The 23989-nt window shown below is 36.0% G+C and overlaps 1 long non-coding RNA gene across 1 annotated transcript; it reads right to left on the bottom strand.

Moving 5' to 3' along the window:
* Nucleotides 1–462: 462 nt before the first annotated feature.
* LOC116488480 lies at nucleotides 463–22362 on the bottom strand. The gene is made up of 3 exons (XR_004253181.1): nucleotides 22282–22362; nucleotides 6733–6844; nucleotides 463–562 (listed from the first exon to the last, which is right to left on the bottom strand). It is a non-coding gene; the product is annotated as an uncharacterized LOC116488480 (long non-coding RNA).
* Nucleotides 22363–23989: the final 1627 nt, after the last annotated feature.

Genomic DNA, 23989 nt, shown 5'->3' with positions numbered 1-23989 from the left:
GTACACTGTAGCCCCTCCCAGTAGTACTCCAAATATTGTATATTGGTTTTGCGTTTCTCAGGAAGAATGCTTTTTTTCTTGTGAGTCACTGACTCCAGCAGAAGTTATGCAACATTCGAATAATACCAGAAAAGTTAAAAGAAAAGAAAAAAACAAAAACAAAAACAAAACTAAACTAAACTAAACAAAAAAAAAATGGTTGCATGCCAGAAGAAATGAACATAATAGACTTACCCATGAGCCTGAATTTGCCCTGCAGTCTCGTACAAAGCTTTTCAATAATTCTGCTCCAGGCACTCGTGTTGAACCAGCATTTGCTGTCAGCAGGCAGGAAGGGTCATGCTCAGGGCAATCTCTCTTTTCCAGAAGGGAGGAGGTGTTTTGGAAACCATCACAGGTGCTTCCATGGAGTTGGTCTCACTTGAACATGGTCCCGCACTGGGGAAGCTGGAAGGCATCACTGCTCTAAGGAAACCCCACTTACATCTTCATTGGCAGGAGCAAGGCAAGGCATTAAGATGTCTGTTACAGAGTGCATCCAGGCATGGGGAGGCTGTTCTGGCTAAACAAAATAACATTACATGCCTTTGAACATATATCACATACCACAGGCGATGCATTCCTGGGATCTCCTTCTTAAAATACTGGCGACATTTTGTTAGTTTTATTCTGGCCTCAGGAACTTTCTGCCCTGGATGGTTCATTTATGTTTACTTTATATAAAGGCTGTGTTTGTTCAGGAAAAGAGTGAAATTCTCACGGCGACAGGTGAAGCGTTCAAGGAAGCCATACATGCTTTCCTAGCTATGGAGCATAAAATTATGCAGTAATGTAATTACACAAAGGAAATCTTGGCACAAATATATATTCAATCATCCCATATTCTATCTGAAATAGGACTTATGCTTCCAAACACAGAGAGAATTATTCTGATGGAAAGGAAGGTGCTTCATTAATGTGTCAGGGCTAAAAGGGAAATGTATAAATTTCTTCAACACCTGAAAACTATTGTGTATTTATTGCTTTGCCCTAATTTACACACAATTTAATTTATTTATTCATGCTTTCAGAGTGATGTGGTTCCTCACTACTTCTGTGGGAAAGAACTGTGGAAAAAAAAAAGTTATTTGGTAAACTATCAGGACTTGGGATAGGAATTAAGGGATCCCACATTGGTTATAATAAGAAAATAGGAAATCCAACACTGAGGGATTAATCAGAAGGGTAAAATTTACTGTAGTTCCAGCCAGTGCCCAGTGTAACTGAAAAACTAAAATACCTGGACTTCAGAGATGGGTGGGAAAAAAATAAAAATAATAAAAATAAGTGGATGCTGGATGCTTTCTCTAGAAGGGCTCTCAAATGCTGATGAATTGGTACCATGCTTGCACCATTTTTCATGTGAGGAGAGGTAAAAGGCACTGGCCAGGGTGGGCTGGAAGAAGATATAGGATTCATAGCAGTTCTGTGCAAATGTTTTGTAAGCCAGAAGTGAAGGATATACATGTTATGGCAGCTACTCTGATTTTTTTTTTCCCTTCACTCTACATCATTTTTCAAAGAGGTTCAATATTTAGAAATGTTCATGAGTTTTCAGGATGACATAGAGCAATTCAGAAGACCTGTGTGTATAGTATTTTGAGATCCAGCAGTGTAGTGTGGTGCACCTATAAGTGCAATATTTGCTAAAGGAAAATATGCCTTTTTTAGAGGAATGTTAAAAATTGTTTCTACTTAAGTCATACAATAAGATTTCTTATAAAATGATACGAATGACTTTTTTTGTTGTTGTATGTCCTATGTGCACAGTAGGTAAACCTAGTAGCTGAAGCAAGTGAAAACCCAAAGCTCAACCTCTGAAGAGCTGGCATTCACTCAGAAAAGTCTTAATAGGTTTGGCAGGAAATTCAGAAATATTTTATCTGGACTGTCTCAGCAGTATAAAGCTGCAACATTTAGTGAGAATAGCAACTAAAAAAAAAACTATTAGTAAAGGGAGGAAAAGCAATTCTAAAGACGTAAAATATGGTTGGCATGATTTCTGCTTTTACAGATATGCTGAGAAAAAATAAATAATGGCAAGTAAATACATTTACTGACACTCTCCTGATCTGTGTCTAATTAATCTTTGCAGAGAAAATGGTGGATTAATACTATCCCTTGTCTAACACCCTGACAACATTACAAAACAGTAGTAGTTTAGTAAACTGTTTATGGGGGGAGGTTGTTTCTAGTTACTCCTCTTAGTTAATATGGTGGTCAGAAGACCAACATAAAAGATACGGCAACAGCAAAAATGGAGTCTGCAAAATCTTATTTTTGGCAATTGTTGGCTCTTTTCACCAAAAAACAGTAATGATTACTAGTAGTATCAGACTTTTTATCCTGCATTTCCTTGCTGCTCTTATCCCACCAGTCAAATTGGGCCTTTACTTCCACTGCAACTCCTTTAATGAGTCTCCAGATTGGGTAAAATGAATTTGCTAGACCTTCCCTTTCCTTCTTTTTCTCCACCAGAACCATTGTAACTAAGCAGCTTTCAAATGTGTAAACAGGAACTTCTTTACCACTGGTTTCTTGAACCAAGAGTCACTGCTTCCCTTTACCTAGTAAGTCACCAGACATGACAGAAGCACACAAATATTTTATTTTCTCATTTAAGACTAAACAACAACCCCATGGTTGATCAAGTTCTCTCTCTTTTTTTTTTTTTTTTTTTTTTTCTTACAAAAGACAGTTCCTTGGTGAACTTTTGATACATTCTTGATGTGTAGATTTGTTAATTGTTCAAAGGACACATTATGTTAAATGAAGATGAAGAGATGTTAAATGAAGAGAAGAGCTATTTCAGTCCAGCTAAGAATGCTTCATTAAAACATGATGGATATACCTTTGAGGGGAACAACTGGTGATGGTTGTTCATTTAGAAATTACCAGAGAGAAGTTTAAAACATGAATATTTTTCTCTTTTGAATAAATATTATGTATTCAGCTAAATTGATCATATGTAGAAAGCATTATGTTTAGGCTTACTGAAAAAGAATAGTGATGTGACCTCTTAAACCTTCTTCCCTGGCCTCAGGTTCTGGTTTCACAACAGACCTATTCTGGGATAAGTTTCATTATTTGTCACTTTTCTTTATTTACAAGAGCAACAGAAACAACAACAGCAGCAACAACAGCACGTTAGAATTTGCCTCATGGGAATACACTTGGACTCAAATTTTTTTCCTAGAAACTTTGAAAATAAACCCAAATTATGAAAATCTTTCAGTTAGGAAATAATCAAAAATGACTGCTTGTTTAATACTTTATTTTTCCTTTACGTTTTTTTAACATCCCTGATAGAAGTATTCCTACAGATCAAATACTTGTGGCAGTATGGAACCTACTGAAGATGTCATGTTTTGTCTGTGATACAGCCAACAGATTGTGATCTACTAGGTTGTACTTGGTGTAACTATACCACACAGTATATATGTGACCACCAGAATATTCTCCACTCCATCTGAATAATTTTTGGAAAAATGTTATTTCTGACCAGTTTGGAACAATTTGTACTGAATTACTGAGTTTCAAGAACATGTTATTAATAAATTGTAAGCAATAGAAATTATAACTTTCTATTTCCTTCCCATGTGACAATTAATATTGAAAAAGAGCTTGCAATACTTGATTATTTGTTCCCCAAATACTTGTGTTTTATGGCTTTAAGTGTTGAGGGACTGTTTTCTCTCCTGAAATTGTTTCTGGTTTTCATTAACTCTACTTTTAATTCACAAAATAAATATCAGAAAGGACCAATGGTGTTATGATTCTCATACAAACTACAATAAAGTCTCTTCTCTATTAACAAAAGAAAACAAAATTCTGCTGCTTCTTCTGAAAACTAAGATAACAACCTAATACCGCACTTTCTTCTCACTCTTCCTATTACTTCAAGCAGCTAACAGTAGAAAAATACCTCTGTTTATAAGGAAGACCTTATCCCTCTATCAATGTTTCCTTCCTATATACAGGAATATTTTTTCCCATTATAACAAACATGGGTTGATACTTGCCAATATATTTTTTTTCCAGAATCCTTTTTATTCAGGTCTTTAGCACTCTGCATGCCCAGGCAAGGTAGCAAAAAATTGAGATAAGAATTTATTATAACATCTCTAGAGGATGACACATTTGGGGCCTTGCAGATGCAAATAACACCAGTTGCTGGTTGGGGCAGTATTAAGACATATTACACCTAAATTGATTCTAGCAGCAATTATGTTAGTATGCTGGAAAGAAATGGGGGAGAGCAGAGAGGCGAATCTGACATAATTTGGGCCATCAGTTGGACAAAAGCTGATGTAGTGATGTTAACTTCAAAAAATGTCTCTGGAGAGCCTCAAAAGGCACATAGATAACTTGATTAAGATCAAAAAAGATAGGAAATGCTGCCTGTCAGTGCTATGGGCTTCAGAACTACTCCCAATATATAACTTGAACTGTTATTTACTGTCTTGATCTTGTTGTACAGTCCCAAAGGTCCACAGAAGACACATTTATACAGTGCAATCACCACATCCCTATTAAATCATTGGTGAGAATCTATTTCAATTTCTTTTTCACCTTCGGCTGCTTGACCACAGACCATGCAGACATGATTTAGAAATCCATTGGCTAGTCCTTATATCACCAGGGTCAGACAATCCCTGGCTAGCATAAATAATAGAGACTTCAAAAACAGTCTAATTTTGCTTGTTAACACTTTAGGTTATCCCTGCAGTGATTCCTCTTCCATTTTACATATATAAAAATGTTACAGATTCACATTTCGGGTAAGTTTTCTTTGCTTCATAAAGGGATGTTTCCCCTCTTTTAAATTCATTCATTTAAAGACCTGAAAACTTGTAATAAAAGACCCCCCCACATACCTCCCCACCCAACCCCATCCCCCACAAAACAAAAATAAATTATGTTTGATGCTCCAGAGAGCCTTCAGCATTCATTACAGAGTCAACCAGAGCTTCATTATATATCAGTCCAGCATGTGTATATGTGGTACCAAGTGCTGGCCTCAGGAGCTCCCTTAGGCGATGTTCTATAGGTTTCTTTCATCTGTCATTTTGCTTTGACTCGAGGCGATTATCACTTTTATCATTGACAATAGAAAACTCATTCCTGTGTGCATTTAATTTTCATTATTCCTTGCCCCATGAGATTGACTGACACACACAGATTCTTTTTCATCTTTTAAAGTATTGTAATTAATCATTTTAAATTCTCGCCTTGGAGTGTTCTTTTATTAGCATTGTTGAAAGAAATCAAATTAAAACTGTGTATTGGTACTGAGAAAAACTTGCTGGGCTATCGAGGCCTAGTAGCAAAAGACTAATCTCATACGTTTTACACTGCTTTCATTTTGCTGCCCTGAATATACTTTCCTGATTTTCATTAGCATGAACATTATGAATGTGGGCCAGGGCATGCCTAATGTTTTAAGGCATCAGGTACAAAAAGCGAAAAGAAACAGCTTTTTGTTTGTTTGTTTTTTATTGATGGGAACATCACCTGAGGTTTCTAAATCTGAAAGTTAGTGCAGGCAGTTATGAAACAACTTTGAAAATGAGGAAGAATGATCTTAAATCTGCAGTGCTGGTCTGAGACTGAGAAGACCCGGGTTACTGCCTGTATCATGGGCTTCAAAAGCTATCTTGAGCATGTGACAATCTCTCTTCCTGGTTTCCACCTGCAAAATTAAGATATGAGTGCTCCTTCATCCCTCTTTGCTTCTTTTGTTTAGGTTGTGAGCTCTTTTGTACAGAAACAGCCTCTTCTAATTGGCAAGAACTGTGCCTACCACAATCTCACTTAAGCACTAATGTCATACACATAATAATCACATGCCACTGCTTTAATAGTTACTGTGTGCACATTAAATTATCTGAGAGAGACAGCCCTGACAGAAGTACAGAGAAGCCCTGCTCCTGTAGGAGCTACCTACAGGAAGCCCTGCTGCAGTAGGAGCAGGGATGGTCCTCTCCTCTCCACACAGAGGGACAAATTGCCATAGTAACAACCATCAGCACTAAGGCAGTGACAGGGCCTCGCTGGAATTCAGGGGCAAAAGCAGTACAAATGTAATAGCAATACTGCTTGCTTTTTTTTTTTTTTTTTTTTTTTTTTTTTTTCTCTGCAATTTCTGTTTACCTTGGAAGTTTAAACCTCAGTTAGGAAAGGCAGAATTCAAAAAAATAACATCAGGCCTAAGTTTGGGTAGTAATATATATTCAGCTAAAATTTATCAAGAATGTTGAAGGTATAATGCTTTACTATATTTCTGTCTGTTCCAGATCACATTGGTTAATTTCTGTGATTAATGCTTGATTTTTAAAATTTTAATGCCTGATTTCTTTGACAATTATATAAGACATAAATCACTGCCATTTTTCTAAGAGAAATCTGTAACACAGTGGCAGAGAAGTGATGTTTATGGATTAAGCCCATGGACTTTTTTTCCTCTGTAATTTCTAAGATGATGCTGAGATGCTACAATTACTAGTATATGGTAGCATATCTTACAGTTTTGGGAATCCCCATATGTCACATTTTTCCTATAAAACATTTATTTTGGCTATCTCCAAGATTTGCAAAAAAAAAAACAACTCCTAAGAGCACAAACTACTGCTCTTTTTGTCAGATGCTGATGTAGGGAAACCTCCCTTGAGGGAGTTTCATGGAATTTCTTACCTGTGCCAAGAGGGATGAACATGGTCAGACATTTCTGAGACTCTGTTTTCATATCACTTCTAGGCAAAGTCCTTCTTTGGTGTAATGGTTTCTATGAGAAGTGAATGCTATGCTGTGGATAAAGTAATAAATAAATTCCACTAAGTTCTCATTCAAATTATATACAAGTTTAAAATAAATTTATGGTTGGTACTGATACTCCTGTATCAGAATTCATAAGGTGTTATGTATAATAGGAAGATCTCACCCAATCCTCCATCTATTTTGGTTTAAAAAGCAAGACTTTCAGCCTTAAGAAGACCCTTAAGAAGATAATCAATCTGACATCTACTCACACTTAAAATAGAAAACTTCTTCAATGTCTGCAACCAGATGTCTGAGAGTAAACTTTGCATCTATGTGAAGACAGATTAGAACTTTTATTCCAATTTATATATTCTGACTATACTCAGAATAAAATTGCTCTGAATTACGATGTCACCAATTGTCCAGTACTGTGTGTGCTCCAGCTCTAGGACCTTCATTAAAAATTAATACAAAAATCTCTGTGTCATAGCTTAAAATGCAAAGATCAAAATTTAGGGCATACCTGATATCATTTATCTGCGTTAAATAGAGATGTATTTTATCATAAATTGCATGGAAAAGAATATTTAAAATGCTTTCAGTTGGGCTGCAAAGATTTGAGTTCGTAAACTTCTATGCTAGACCAAAGGGCAGTGGAAGCTGAAAGAAAACTTTTACTAAAAGTAAAACAAAAAAACAAACAAACAAACAAAGCAATTTGCTATTTATGAAATCACTTCCTTGAAAGAAATGGATGTTAAAGTTGTAAAAAAAAAAAAAAAAAAAAAAACACTAAAACAAACAAACAAAAAAAAACCCACTTGTGTTTAACCCAAGCACTAAAATCTAGTAAAACAGATTTCAAGCATGAAAGGATTTCTTGGCTTAGCACACAAGCTCACCTGGACTACTAAAGAATGCTGAATGAATGAGTTAACAAAAGATTTTTACATTATACAATTTTCAGAGAGGTTGATTGGGTACATTTTATTCAAGGAAAATCTCACTTCTGAATAATTGTGAAGCCAGATGGTGCCCCATGAAGCTGCCTTGGAGTAAAATATTTCTCTTGTAATCTGAGAAATGCCCAATCTTTGTAGTTACATATGGAATTCTTTTTGCTTTAAGGGAAGCATTTGGCAAACACAGTGTTCTGTGTCTATTTAGTGATCCCCACTGCCACAATTATTTCCATGAGTCATCAGAAGAACTAAAATCCAGTAAAGAAAGTGCCAAAGAAAAGGCATCCATTAGTTATGAAAAAGATCCTGTTAATTAAATTGGCTACTGACACCAGATTTCATTTTAAATTCTAGATAATATAAACCATTCAGTGAGTAGCCCATGCAGTATTTCCATGGCCATGTGCCATGTTTTCAAATGAAATGAAGATATTACAAATATTTAATGTTATTTAATAACAACACGTGTAGTATCTACTAAACATACAAACTGACATTCAATGTGTCATTCCATTTGTTTATAGTACATACAGATCAATTGAGGTGTCTATACAGTGAGATACTAACACACTGGAGACCTCACATCAGTGGAACTTCTGTGGAAATGCGTGCATCTTAGAGAAGAGAAAAAAAGGAACTTCTGGTGGCTTGTGATTTTGGCCTTGTGCCTTGAAAACATGCCCTGTTGTATTTAAATAGGTCAGCACTGAGAGATTTATGCTGTAATTAATCTTGATTAAATCCATGTAGGAGCAAGAAATTATGAAATAGCTGTTTTGCAACTATTTTGTATATGACATAAGTAATCCAGAGATACAGAATACTAAATGTCTTGTGGATGGCCAGGTTATAATTCAACCCCATCTGAATTTTACTGAATTGTTTGAATATTTAAACATTTTCACTGCAAGGCTTTTATTTTTTTTTCTCCCCACTTAGGCCTGATTGACTGTTATTTACTGAGAAGTAACTGTTCTACAAATAGAACTTGCTGAATTTGTATGAGAAAAAGTTCTTAATTTGAAGAGCTACGTTTAATGAACTTAGTTTGGAGCAGCAAAAATCCAAACTTCCTCCAAAGCCACAAACCAAATACAAACTGATAAATAGAGTAAATGTACTTTGGTATATAACCTAGTAGAAAATCTAGTAAAGCAGAAGATTAATGCAACTGAAACAGATCTCTTGCTTGCAAAAGAGATAAAAGATAATAAGAAGGTTTTTTTTTTTTTTTAAGTAAAACAGTAAAAGGAAGACTAGGGATAATGTGGGTTCCTTGCTGAATGAGGAGGGTGTCCTGGTAATGAGAGACACTGAGAAGCTTTCTTTGCTACAGCCTTTGCTTCAAGCACTCCTCCCCCAGGACTCCTTGACCCTGGAGGCAGGAGACAGAGTCTGGGAAGTGGAGATCTCCCCCTTTGTTGACAAGGGAGTGGTTCAGGAGCGTCTGAGTGGGCTCAACGCACACAAATCCATGGGTCCCAATGGGATGCATCCGCGTGTGCGAAGGGAGTTGGCAGAGGTGATTGCCGAACCACTCTCTATCATCTTTGACAGGTCCTGGAGAACAGGTCAGGTGCCTGAAGATTGGAGGATAGCCAATGTCACTCCAGTCTTCAAGAAGGGCAAGAAGGAGGATCCGGGAAACTACACGCCAGTCAGTCTCACCTCTGTCCCTGGAAAGGTGTTGGAACAGCTTGTTCTGGATGCCATCTCCAAGCAATTGGAAGACAAGAAGGTTATGAGGAGTAGTCAGCATGGTTTCACCAAGGGGAAGTCATGCTCAACCAACCTCGTTGCCTTCTATGATGGCATCACCAGCTGGGTAGATGAGGGGAGAGCAGTGGATGTCATCTACCTTAACTTTAGCAAGGCTTTCGATACTGTCTCCCATGATATCCTGACAGCAAATCTGAGAAAGTGTGGGATAGAAGAGTGGACAGCAATATGGGTTAAGAACCGGCTGACTGGCCGAGCTCAGAGGGTGGTGATCGGAGGAGCAGAGTCCGGCTGGAGGCCTGTGACTAGTGGCGTTCCCCAGGGGTTGGTGCTGGGTCCAGTCTTGTTCAACATCTTCATCAACGACCTTGATGAGGGAATAGTGTCTGCCCCCAGCAAGTACGCTGATGACACAAAGCTAGGACATGTGGCTGACATACCAGAAGGCTGTGCTGCCATTCAGCGAGACCTGGACAGGCTGGAGAGATAGGTAGGAAGAAACCAAATGAGGTTTAATAAGAGCAAGTGTTCTGCACCTGGGAAGGAACAACCACACGTATCAGTATAGGCTGGGGGATGACCTGCTGGAGAGGAGTTCTGAGGAGAAGGAGCTGGGGGTCCTGGTGGATGACAGGTTGACCATGAGCCAGCAGTGTGCCCTCATGGCCAAGAGGGCCAATGGGATCCTGGCGTGCATTAAAAGGAGCGTGGCCAGCAGGTCAAGGGAGGTGATCCTCCCCCTCTACTCTGCCCTGGTCAGGCCTCACCTGGAGTACCATGTCCAATTCTGGACTCCCCGGTACAAAAAAAGACAGGGCTCTCCTGGAAAGAGTCCAGCAGAGGACCACAAAGATGATATAGGGCCTGGAGCATCTTCTTTATGAGGAAAGGCTGAGAAAGACTATCAGCAAAGGTCAGACGGAAGTCCTGAATCGTTAGGAGGGGGGAAAGGACCTTATGCTACATCACCTGTCTTTCATTGTTTACCATAAAATAGAATCAAGATGTATAAAGATGTAGAGAAAATTCCAGATTAAGATAATCTGGAAAGCACTGAAAGCAGTATCACAATTAAACATAACCACTTTTAAATTTGTGGTTTCCTGGTGTACAAGCTGCCAAAAATTATATTCAAAACGTGACTTCTTTGTGAGCTTTGGCTTAAAAAAAAACCTTTATAAGTCAGTTATGGCTAACTATTATGGACTGATTTGTAGGTAAGTTCATTTCATTTGCAGTCCAAAGAGCAGACAGTTATTGGATTTATTTTCCATTATTTACAATGGAAATGAGCTCATCACTATTCCATTTTACATTTCATATTAATCAATTCATTTTTCTAGCTTGCAATCAGTTTATTAGTTTCAATAAGTGCTTCATGAATTGTTAATGACAACATAAAACAACAAAATCCAGAATCTGGTTAAAAATAACACCCTCTGAACACTTTGGCCTGCTGCCACTGTAATATGTGTTTGGTGTGAAGTGGAACACACATCACTTTCAGCACAATTATTGGTGAGGGTCAACGCTGCAGCCTGGATTGTAGCTTCAGGATTTTGCAGAGTGCCAATGCTACAATTTTATGGATGCATGTGGCAAAGCCTGTATTTTCATAGACACAGCTACTAGAGGTGCCAAAAGGAGCTGTCAGGTGCTCTTATGATCTCAATCAAGGCCTTAAGCTGGAAAGAATAATGCCTCTCAAATAAATGCAGACACAGTATCATGAAAATGTATTTCCAATTGCGTCATAATAGAAAAAGTTATATGAATTTGGATGTAATTTATAATGCATTACAAATATTTTAAACTTTAATTTGATTTTCCAAAAGTCTTAAGCACTTGCGTATAATTAAGTGATACTATCCTCCTGAAAGATTCCATTTGCACACAAACATAAATATTGTTTGGCAAACAAAATATCTGTTTTAGACTAAGTTCTTGAGTTGTCCCCTACAGAGCAAACCAAATGGTAATATTATTGTATTTCTGTTTAATTTGTTCCTAAATCCCAGCACCTCTGAGGATTTTAATGTCAATCTTGATAAAAAGTACATCTTTAGGAAAATTCTCTGTACATTGAGAGCTATTGTTAGCACAGATATGCAAATAAAATGATACTGTCTGACATGAAAAAGCTTGATGTATACCTGAAAAACCTCTCTTCCAACCTCTGCTTCTCTGCAGAAAAGATGAGGTTTCCAAGCCATCACACTGGCAACAGCCTTCAAAAACAAATTTTTGAACATCATGAACTTAAGAGAAATTTCCAGGAATGTTAGAAATTAGTCAAAAGATACTTTTAATCTTTCTTTTGCTATTTCTAGTTTAAAAAGGTGAAAAAAGTACTATATTTGGAAAGTTCACTGGGGTCTTCCAAACTTGTTTTCCTTGTGGTTAATAAATCATTGACAAAAGGATGAACTAGACAAAGATACTGGTTAGTTATACTGACTAATATCCAGACCAATAACAAGAAGAAATATAATTAATGTACAAACAGCAAGACAAAATGACCATAAATTTGGCTTGATAGACAATAAATCTCGCTTATTCTCTCTCAATTGGGGGTGAGACTGGGGGGGGGGGGGGGGGGGGAGGGAGTTGATTTGTTTGTTTTTTAAAAGCAAAACAAAACAAAAAAAAATCTTTAATTTACAAGCAAGCTATAAAGCCATTTGTTGTATGTTCCTTCAGATAGATTTTCTTCCACACTTTTTCTGCAGTCATGGCCCAGTTATTTATGTTTCTTTCATATGCTAGTTAAAAGAGTTAGGAAAGCCATAATCACCATGTGACTGATGTGACCAGTTATGAAATATATGTGGCATCTCCTCAAAGGAACAAGCAAAAATACATTGGTGAAAACATACCACCAATAATATGTTCATGAAAACTCTTTGCCAAGAAATGCTTACCACCAAATAAGTAGATAAAAGCAATTTTCTTCTAGCTTACAATGAAACAACAGCAACAACAAAAAATCAAATCTGTAGTTATGGCAGTAGGGTAAGTTAGGACTTTTTTTTTGTGACAACTATTGCACATCTATACTCTTTTCCAATTAAAAAAAGCAAAATGAAACCTGAGTTTCATTCAGGTTATAACCTCAGTTTTACTCATTGACTGTAATGGGTGGAAAGTTTCATTCCAACTCTGAATATCTTGCAGGTACCAGGAAACCTATCAATCTAGAAGGCCTAAGCCAGCCTTATTATGAAGACAAACAAAACTAAAGAACTTAAAGTATACATTTTTGCAAGGAGAGCATTATATCAAGTGAATCACCATAGCAAACCATCTCTCAGGATTGAGACACATGGTAAAAATGCCAGTTGACTGTAAGGTTGGTAAGGTTGGACCTCCAGTTTCTGCATGAGCTCTCATCACCACTTGCACCTCATGGTCTTCCTCTCTTTTTGTCTAGGTGAGGCAGTGCCCCAGGACAATGAAAAGAGCACATAAAAACAGACAAGGAAAAATGAATTTTAGGCTCCTGAATTCAGATTACGTTTCAGAGATGACAGGTGGAAATTAGAAATGGCGATTATAAAGGGCATAAACAAATAATTTGTAGCAGCATGAAAGAGGAATGGCCCAGCTTCTTCTATCTGACACTTGAAAAGAAGAGGATAACACATTTCCACACAGTAGCCAAAACTAACCTCTGCTTTTCCATTTAGCTGGGTTGCATTAGTTTCAGATTCTCCTCATGAGAAATCCTGAACTTGTGTTCACAGATGCAAATCATATTCATTCTTTATCTGAATGAATTTAAGATTTGCAATAGTATAATTAAAGAAATTGCATCTGCTTTTATTATACTAATTTACCTTACATGTTGCCAGTTATAAAGAATACTTCATGTAATGAGTACATTTCAAAGTATTCAGGTACCACAGTTGTAGTATTTAAAATGCAGCAAAAATGATCCTTCATATAGATGGAGTTTTTAATGTTTTCCTTAAAAATAACTTGCAAAAAAACTCCTTGCACAAAGAGAATATAGTCTCTATGCCATAGCATTTTTTTATTTTTTTTTTCTCCTGGAAACTTTAGCTTCCTTATCAAGATAGCTAAAAGTATTGTATTTTTAAAAGGAAAAAAAAAAAAAAAAAGTTTTTTCTGAACCTTCTTGTTAACTCTTCTGGTTTTCTTTCGTGATTATGATGACACTCAGACTATGTAGCACAGTAGGCTTACTTGGCTGACATCAGTGCAGCATATTCTGCTTGAAAAGCCTTTAGAACAACTTTTATTAATTTTGTATTTAGTGAGAAAGGGTTTTAAAGTACAAAAACAGCTTTAAAAAAAAAGTCAAGCATATAGATGCAATTGCTTAGCACAGTTAAACACTATCGTTAGCATGAAAACGATGTGTTTAATGATAAAAATAGTGTTAGTCATCCTTTTTGATCTGAAATTAATGCAAACAATTGCTAACTGGCAGTACAATCATACAGAGATAATAACAACTTGGTCCAACTTAAGGTTTAAGCTGATCTTTATTTTGAGTAGGAGAATGGATTAAGTGACAGGCTTTCTACATGTCTATACAAAAGGAGAGAGCAATGGGGTTTAGGAATGGTATATTTGCCAAGAGATCCCCTTTTCTTCCTTGTAGGACCCTTAGAGCTTGCAACTGTCACTGGGGCATGCTAATGCCTGGAGAGATGGGGCATTTTCCCCATGTTGACAGCTCTTCTCTCAGCCTTTGTAAGTTTCCCTTCCCTAGCAATACTAAGAACAATAAACACAAGTTTCACACATTCCCTTTCTTTCTAGGAAGATCCCATCTCCAGGGATCTCCCATCTCCCATCTCCCTAGCTGCTAGACATTGGCCTTGAAAGTGCTGGCTCAGTTTTGATTTGCTCTTTTCTTTTACAGCCATTTGGGCTAAGAGCAGAAATTCTTGCCCTCCATTTATGTTATATTCTAACACGGAATTAAATTATTAAAGAGGCCATGCATATTCAATTCTTCCCAGGATAGTTTTTCTCTGTTGAGATGCCACTGTGACTATTTTGCATCAAGCTGCAAATGATAGAGACTGGATAATCAAATATTTCTTGAACGTTACTAAGTAATCTTTAAAAAGATATGGAGAATGTTGAGACTTGGTATCACTTATTAAAAGCGTTTACATTTGTATCAGTCTGGAAAGTAATAGTACTGTGAACAACCACACTAAACGTGCTACTTCTCATGTGTAAAATATTTATTCTCTGAACAGTCTCAGTCAGCAGTGCAAATTAACTTTGCATGCATAAATTCTAGCCATTGAGCACAAAAATGATATGGCACAAAAACTGTGTTTACAATGATTGTCAGACATATAGCTGAGGCCAAATGAAACCAGTTGGAAGCTGCTCATAAAATTTGGCAGTTAAAATACATACTTTAGGCCTTATGGCTGCATTCATTACCATATGTTGAGAGCTGTCCCTCTCTATTTATCTACAGCTATTGTATGTTTGGAACTGTCCACCCCTATTTATTTGCAATCTCTTAATTAGGCATAATGGCTCAGCTACTAAAAGATATTAACATATTTCTGCAGATTGAAGGAAGAACAACAACAGATATAATTAGAGGTTGAGAGGAGACCGAGCCATGTTAGGAGATCAAGTCGGATTTAGTCACACAATGACAAAGAGGGTGATAACCATGTACAGTTCTTGTTCTGGAAAGATGTGTATTCTATGACAACGTCCATTTCATTTTATATTCTAAACTCACTCTCAAAAGTAACCACAGTGGAACAGCAATTAGAAAAGAAATAGTGATTTAAGCTACAAAAGTTTAATCAAAACTTATCCAAGTGTTCCTGACTGGACTGTAAATCAGCAAGACTACATCAAGTCCTGTAAAAACTGAAAGGGTTGTTAGGCATTGGAACAGGCTGCCCAGGGAAGTGGTGGAGTCACCATCCCTGGAAGTCTTCAAAAGACGTTTAGATGTAGAGCTTAGGGATATGGTTTAGTGGGGACTGTTAGCGTTAGGTCAGAGGTTGGACTCGATGATCTTGAGGTCTCTTCCAACCTAGAAATTCTGTGATTCTGTGAAAAACAGTGATGGTACTTGAACTCTGATGTTGCCAAGAATCAGTTTTGAAAGGTTATTTTTATGGGAAGAGACTTCCACCACCTTTTGGAGTTTGCATATCAAAGACTATAAGGCAAATGGGAGAAATCAATTTCAGCATGATGACTGGATCTGCCACACACAAAACTCCACTGTGGTGCCTTTGTTAGCCTGATGGAGAAATGTGTCCCCACAGAATGAATGTAAAGTCTAAAATTAGGTGGCATCTTCATCTCCACCATATTTGACTAGTTCTGACAATACCTGGTGTGACCCTTTGATTCTAGCTATTGTTACTTCCCTGCATTAGTCATTTCCTAATTCTTCCTCTTTTCTGTGTGTTCTTGCCTGACGTCCTTCTAATAAGAGCCAGAGAAAATAAATCCACATTTTTGCAGTGCTACCCTGAGCCTGCAACCTGAAAGTAATGCTTTAAGCAACATAAGGCTGCTAAAAGTTTGCTGAATGTCTGATAAGACACTGATCTGCCACTGTAACTTAACAGCAGCAAGACTGCAGAGGAAGGAAATTCAAGAGATGCAAGCTACCAGACAGAAGCAGCATTTACATGTTCTGTTTTTTGGTGGTGGTGGTGAGTGTGTGTGTGTGGGGGGAAGGGGGCATTTATTTTCCTATGCAAGTTTGTTTTGTTTTTAGAACAAAAAGGATCAAACAGCAGCAGTAAAAAACAGCTCTCAAATATTATTTAATTACACGTAAGTCACGCCATTGTTTTCTGTCTCTTCTAAAAGCTGTTTAACAGATTAGAATGCTTCTTCTGCTGGTTGTCACCATGAAAGATGTCAATAGACAGACGCAAAGCTCTCGAACTAAATCATTGATACCACAGACAAAACATTTCTCTACAGATAGCTAGATAGACTCTTGGATTGTAGATCCTTAAAAGTTTGCTCTTTCTAAATGTATTTATCCCTATGAATTCCACTCCCCTCCCCCCCCCCCCCCAAAAAAAAAAAAAAAAAAAAAAAAAAAAAAAAGAGATGAGCTCCTATTATTAAGGATTTAAGGACCCCAAAGAAAAAGACAAAGAAGGACTTAGGTGCTGAAGTCCATGCACTCCACTCCCAAATATTCTTTCTTATTTAACCATATAGACCCTTAGATATGGGTAGGCTTCCCCATTCTGGGGCTTCCATAAAAATTTTACATTTCATCTGTATTTAAAAATTCATCTTTTCAAAATTTTAATTGTTATCTTCAAAGCAAGTCCCTAACAGATGCTGCAGGAAAGATTGGTGCATGTCTAGAAGTAACACACAAATGGGAGTGGGAATACTCCCTTTATTGATAGGGCAAAGAGAAAGTAAGGTTGCTTTGTAGCACTTCATGCCTATTCGTGAAACAGCTATTCATCAAGATTTCTTTTGTCTGGATGCAAACACCAGCCAGAAATTTATTCCCGACTTCTGAAACCAATCTGATATTTTTTGGTGTGTTTGAACTTTGCTCCATCTGCCTGACAAGAATGAAGAACAACCCCTTCTTGCTCCCCCCAGTGTTATATTACACTGAAGTTTATTTTTCCCCTTTCATCATGCTTACCCCATGTCATAACAGGTCACCTCACATAATGCCCTCTAAATACTAACTCTGTGTGGAAAGGCTCAAGGGAAAACATTTCAACCTTTGCAACATAATAAATTAGAGATCGACAGGTAGGCCCATCTTTTACAAAGTTTCCAGGCTAGTGTCTATCCTCTGTCTTTATTCTCAAATAAAAGCTTTTTCTGAACCTTTTCAAAGATATAACATCACAAATCTTCCTGCTAGAAGTACTCATTTACTCAGCTCTGATCAGCAGGATTGTGAAGTGAGTGTCTCCCATACAGCCTCTGGCAAGGATTACAAAGAAATCAAATCTGAGATTTGCTGTTAATTATGAATGTCTAAAAGAAAGTGTGGAAATTGAAGAGAAGGAAAGAGATAGTTCTACAGCTTTTAAATAGAGTTGTTACAACTGCAAGACTAGACATTCACAGTCTGGTATCCTGTAAAGCAATTCACAGAAAATTTTCCTATGAGGCAATACATTTTATATCTTACATTTTCTATTTCTTGAAGAGATGAGCAGAGGAAATAGCTTATTGATGTATCTCAGGAGAAAAGCTTTAAAGGAAAGTTAAAATTCAGCACCAAACAGAAGTAGTACTGCATAACCTAAAATATTCCATTTGGGTAGGTTATTTTATTGTCCTGTTAGAAAAATAAAGTTTCTTCTCCCTGCACTGAAGGAATGTAAAGATTCCAAAGTCAACTGTGTGGACGATGTTAACTGTGAAATATATTATTCTTCTATAGTGTTGAAATGTAAATTATGAAGGAACTCCATCAAGTTTGCATGTCATTGTTAAGTCATCTATTGCATTTGGAACATGAAGATATATATATATGAATATATACAATGGAGGAAAAATAAAATAATAATAATAATTAAAAAAATCAAGGCTCAATGATATCGGCTGATGTCTAGCACATTTTAAGTGGCACACAGAGCAAAGGAAACTTTTGCCTCTTAAAAAGAGATGGATTAAATTCATTACTCTGTGAATGCTCTAAAGTTTTATTAATGTAAGTTCATGTTCAGTGCCCAGCTCTTTTCAGAGTAAGTGACGTGTCAGAGAAGGTTTCAAATGGAGACTGGTGTAAAACAATGTTCATCATCTGCTGCCAGGACATCTATAAACACCTTGCACCAACGACACAACAGAAAGCGGTGTTGAAAAAGTACTATTTGGAATCAGGACTGTGACTGGCTCCTTGACCTAAATTAATAGGAGTTATAGGACAAAGGGAACCTAGTAATATAAATACATTTATAAACAGTCATTTTAAACAACCTTGCATTTTTTTTCAGCAGAAGTAATAGATTATCCTTCAAAACCTAGAAGATCACTTATTATTTCATGGAACTCTGGACTTATTTTTTCCAGTTCCTTCCACAAAAACATATATCACATATGATATTTCATATGCAGATACCCTGCAGGGCATTTATTGTTAAAACAATTATGCAATTACACACATTTTTTCATATACAAAGTAAACATATCTATTTATTCTAGATCATGATAATTGTTCTGCCCTGAGTTCTTGATATTTTGGAAAGCAGGTTCTTTTAAATAACCAACTGCGTCACCTCCTGTATATTAAATTCACACTTGACATTGACTTTTAAGTCAGCCTACTCAGCAGCTTTGTCTAATATAGTTGCATGTTTCTCACCTACAGAGATATCTTTTCTTTTGAGAGTAGATGTGATGCAAAGGTCTGCAAGAAAACTTGAAGTTCCTGTCAAAACAGAAGCCAAGGAATCAAGAATCCAAGATTCTTGATTCTTTGATTCTTGATCCAACACCGTGGACCTCAGTTTGAGGCTTGAAATATATTGATTTACAAATAAATAAATACAGTTATAGAACTGAAACAATGAATATACACTACTCTGCAGCTTTTCTTGGAATACTAAAGATAGAACAGTAAATGAATGCATCCAGAATGAATAAATTCAGATTAGCAAGGCAATGAAAATTGTCATGAAGATACTTCTCAAATATATGAATCAAAGTTAAGATAGGAGGGTATATGGGTGACAGCAACTGTTTTATGGGTTATGCATATAGATTGGAAATATATTCCTACAGAAAATGTAAGAAATACATGTGTTTTTGTGACAGATTAACATTTAAAGTAAATGTATAGTAATGGTATAAATTAAACCGTATTTTCATAGTAGTTGCAGTTTGTAAAATGTGTGTCAGACTTGAATGATTTGTTAGTACAGTTTGTTAGCAGTAACCTGGAAATGTTTTAAATTGAATTAAATTAAAACTAAGGTTTCTTAGTTAAAATAGCATCTAGATGAAGGGGCTAGCAACCACAATCAGTTTTCAATATGATGCAGATGAAGAGAGATTGCAGTGCATACTGAAAGAATTATTTATACCATGAGTATTCATCAAACTTAATACATTAGTGATTGTGGTTTTTTGTTTGCTTGTTTGTTTTTAATGCATTAATCTTAGATACTACGTCATTCCACCACTCTCTTTTTCAATATTCAGGAAAAAAATGTACAATTGAAATTTCCAGCCTTTAGATTTATGACTTACTCTCCCTGCTTGTTTAACATGTTTTCCAACTATTTCATATACAGGATACAACAGCTAGAATAAAAGAAACATTCTGATTGTTGCTACATCTACTAACATTCACCCTTGTCATATTTTGCACACTACATTAAGCAAAAACATAACAGGCAGTTATTACTGAGCCTGTTTTCTATTACAATGAATCTTTGTTGGGCAGGGGCAGAGAAGCAAGAAAAATGAACAGAGGTGGGAAAATAGAAATAAATAAAAATAACAACAACAACAACAAATAACTTCTCTAAAAGAAAATAGAGTGATTATGTTGTACCCTGTTAGGAGTGGTGATGAGGTTTCCAGAACAACAATGTACTCGTTATAAAAGATGCTTTAAATATAACATTATGGCAAAGGAAAAGAAAAATAAGAATCTAAATACAAATGTTGCTTTCAAACCAGAAATCTAATCATAAGAATAGCACAACAGAGGGTAGAAATTTCATATGCCAAGATGCACAGCAACTTCATATTACTGCACTGGGGGCACAATGGAGTATAGCAAGGCATAAGGTGATGTACTTACATCTTCCAAATGCATTTTATATATGTTCTTATAGTCATCTGCATTTTTTTTTTCTATTTATTAAATGTATTTAGTGAACAACGGTGTCTTACTGACAGCATGGCAGCCTCAGTGGTAAAAGCTCTGCTGAATCCCCAAGGTATCCCAGGAACTTGCAGCTTTGAAAGGAAGTCTTTTTTGCCTGGCCAGAGGTACTGGCACAGCCAGGCAAGGGTCATTCACCAAGAACATTCTGCAAGGATATAACTGAAATTTCTGTAAAGCATTTCTGTTCCTCTCTCCTTTTCTTTTCTTTTTCCCCTTTCTCCTATCCCTCTAGCCAGCCCCCTTCACTCTACAAATATTAATTGACAAATTCTGTCTATATTTGCAAATGGTTTGGGGAAAATGGAACTTATTTGCAAATTGGCTGGCTGAAAACCTAAAATTCACTCAGCTTCATGTTGCACCTCAAATTATCCAAGTGTCTTTTATGATATTTAACATTTTACTCTTTATTTTGGTGTCAGTCCAAAAAGTTAGTGCATGGACTGGTACTGAATGCTACCATAGCAATGTGAGTTAGCAGAGAGATTTAAAATCCAGTTAAATGTTATGAAAAAACAGGCATAAACTAACATGTCTTTTCATACAAACAAGATATCCTTTTCATACAATATGTGATATTGCTAAAGGGCTATGCCCATGTAAGTAGATGAGAATTACTGTCTCACTGCTCAGCTGAACACACAAATATTTTATTTCTTAAAGGTGAAACATGACTTTCAGTCACATATTCCAAATTAAGGGTTACTATTTATTTCTAGTAATTAAATCTTATTGAAGATCTTTTGAGAGCTGCACCCTAACTGAAAAAATAAATACATGCACATTTAGTTGATATAAAATAGAATAGGCAGTCCAAAGCACACTGAAAACACTGGGAATATGACTTCATTTGGTTTTAGATCAAGCCTTTGAAATACAAATAGTTTAAGAAAAAATACTGAAAGCTTTAAAATACACACACATGCAATATACATATATATTGTTTTAGATATGTTGACACGGCCTCTCCATATTCCATGGGAAAAAAAGAATATTAAAAACTAGGAATCATGATTGCCTTCAAAGTACACAAGAGATAACAAATCAAATCAATGGCCCTTATCTCTGCAGACTACTGAAATCTCCAGGAACACAAAAACTTCTTGGCATTTCTTTGCATGAGAAATCTAATATGCATGTTATTCATATCCCCACAAAGGTGAACAATTAGAATTTATTCTTTAGCCATATCTTTCTTGCTGGTAAGAAAGTGTCTGGGGAGCTAGAAAAATCTGGGATTTTTTTTAGGTTTAAAACAAAATGTCTGGGAAAGATTGTCCTCCTTCGTTACAGAAAATATCAGAAATATCATGCTATCAGTCTGTTGTCATTCCAGTTAGTAAAAATGAATAGGAAGGTTAAATGCATATGCAAAATTTGTTTTTGATCTCTTCTGTTATGAATAGGGTTTACTGCAAGGCAAAATATAGGCTTAATATTTAATCTGAGTAGAGCAAGATATGAAAATTATACGCGTGGCTGGAAACATTGGACTATATACACCTTAATCAACTTCACTGGAGATCTTTCTGAGCAAGAGAATAGTGCACGCCTATTCTGTGCAATTGTTTCATTCTTGCTGGCACTGAAACTTATGCAGGAATTTCTTCTGAGATGGGGATTTTAAGAAAATGTTTATTTAGCTATCTAGTGCTACTCCTATTAATTTCATGGAGCTTAAATTCTCCTTGGATGAGCTTATTTTATTTATTTTTACTTTTAAAATAGAGTCTGTCTTTAGCCAAAACCTAAGCAAAATTACGATACAATACTAGAACTATTTTTTTTTGTCTAAAAATATTATTTTTTTCCAAGCTACAACAATTAATTCAAAATATGTCCCACTTACAACAGCCTTCAAACATATGTCAGTTACCAATTCATCATGGTTTTGAATCTACATATTACATAATTCCGTAAGTAAAGAAAAGAAAGTACCTTTAGGGTTCCTTGAATTCAATGTAGAGAGTACAATATCATACAAATCAGATTTTCATCATTGCGATGAGAAGGTGGAGTCCAAAGAGCATCTCCTGTAGTCAAGACCAAGAAACATTTCAGCCTTCAGATACAAGTACCTGAAACTCTGCTCTCCCATTAGCTGACATCAAAGGTAAAAATTAGAGTGCTGGCAGAGTATTTATTCCCTATTAAAGCCATCAAATAATTATCTGAATGTTTTAATAGTCACACTTCAGAATGTTTTCAAATGGAGTAGTCCAAAAACAATGGAAAGATTTAAACTTCAAGATCTATATGACAAAAAATATATAAATAAAAAATAATAATTAAAAAAAAAAAAACACTCTTCCCCCCGCCCCCCCCAAACAATTTTGCCAATGTTGCAAAATCTATTTCCTATGCTAAGGAACATGTGTAGAAATACCCCAGATTTCTGATGGTACTTAATGAAACAGGTGACTAGTTGTTCCCATCACTTATTTCAGTCATTTTTATTCTCTTTCTGTTCCACAGCCATTGCCTCCACTGGGTGGTGAATGAGACTTATCAAATAAACAATCTGATTACAATTCTATCAGCAGAAATAAATAAACAATGTTTAGACATGTTAGTTTCTGAAAATGTATAATAATAATTTGTCTGCAGCCTGTTACATAACAGTATTCAGTACTATACATTGACTTCTAAATAATGAATTTATTTTTTTTCCCAAGGATAAGCCTTCAGATTTAACTGTATCATCAAGGGAAGCTTGCATTCCAAGCATCAAGAAGTATGGTTTCAATATTTAAAAGATTAAAAAATTCAATTAGACTGAAAATATGAAGTGAATTTCTTATATATATATATACTTTCCTTTTGCTTGGAAGACATTCTGAATTTAAAATCTCCCTTTTCTGTCAGTCCCCAAAGTGAATAAATTTACACACATTTAAGTATTTACTGGATTTTGCTACAGAGGGAAAAATTACAAGGGGAGATAAACTGTGGAAGTATGAAAGAGTTAAGAGCTAATGTTACCCCTTCTGTCTTCTTAGAGTTCCCTTGTTTGTTTGGTTGGTGTTTGTTGTTTTTTTTTTGTTGTTTGTTTGTTTGTTTTTCCTGCTTGTTTCTTTGTTTTAATTGTCTGTCTGTGAGGAAATTCAACCTTTACGCAAAGAGCGGTGATTATGTATGGGAGATGCATACAGAGGGAAGAGCACGGAAGAGAAGACAGGCAGTGTGGGAAGAAGGAGCAGATAAGGAAAGGAAACATGCAAAAAATTAAGCTAAAGTACGCAGAGTGAAAAATGAATCATAGGCTTAAAAAAATACCAAAAAATAAGAGGGGAAATTCTTGCACAACTATTCATACTTGCCACATATGGATAGTTCTCCAGCACTTGTAAAAAGTAAAGGATAGATATTTTTTTCTTTTCCAATCTGCGGGAATAATAGGAATTTTAATTATTTTTATTTTTTTGATATTGAAAAAAAGGAATACAGAAATCTGTATTCTTTTATAAATCAAATAGAAAGAAAAGAAAAGAAAAGAAAATTTTATTAACTCAAACTGCTATCATGAGAAACTTACAGATCCTAAGTCTGTATTCACTTCAGTCATCTATACTATGATTAAGACAACCATTTAAAAGGCAACTGAGAAACTTAAGTGAGGCAATATTTGAAGGAAGTCATCATGGAG

The sequence above is a fragment of the Aythya fuligula genome, chromosome 4, assembly GCF_009819795.1.
Source record: "Aythya fuligula isolate bAytFul2 chromosome 4, bAytFul2.pri, whole genome shotgun sequence".
In the NCBI taxonomy this organism is placed as follows: Eukaryota; Metazoa; Chordata; class Aves; order Anseriformes; family Anatidae; genus Aythya; species Aythya fuligula.
The sequence above is the reverse complement of the archived record's forward strand: the minus strand, read 5'-3'. Positions and strand labels throughout refer to the sequence as shown.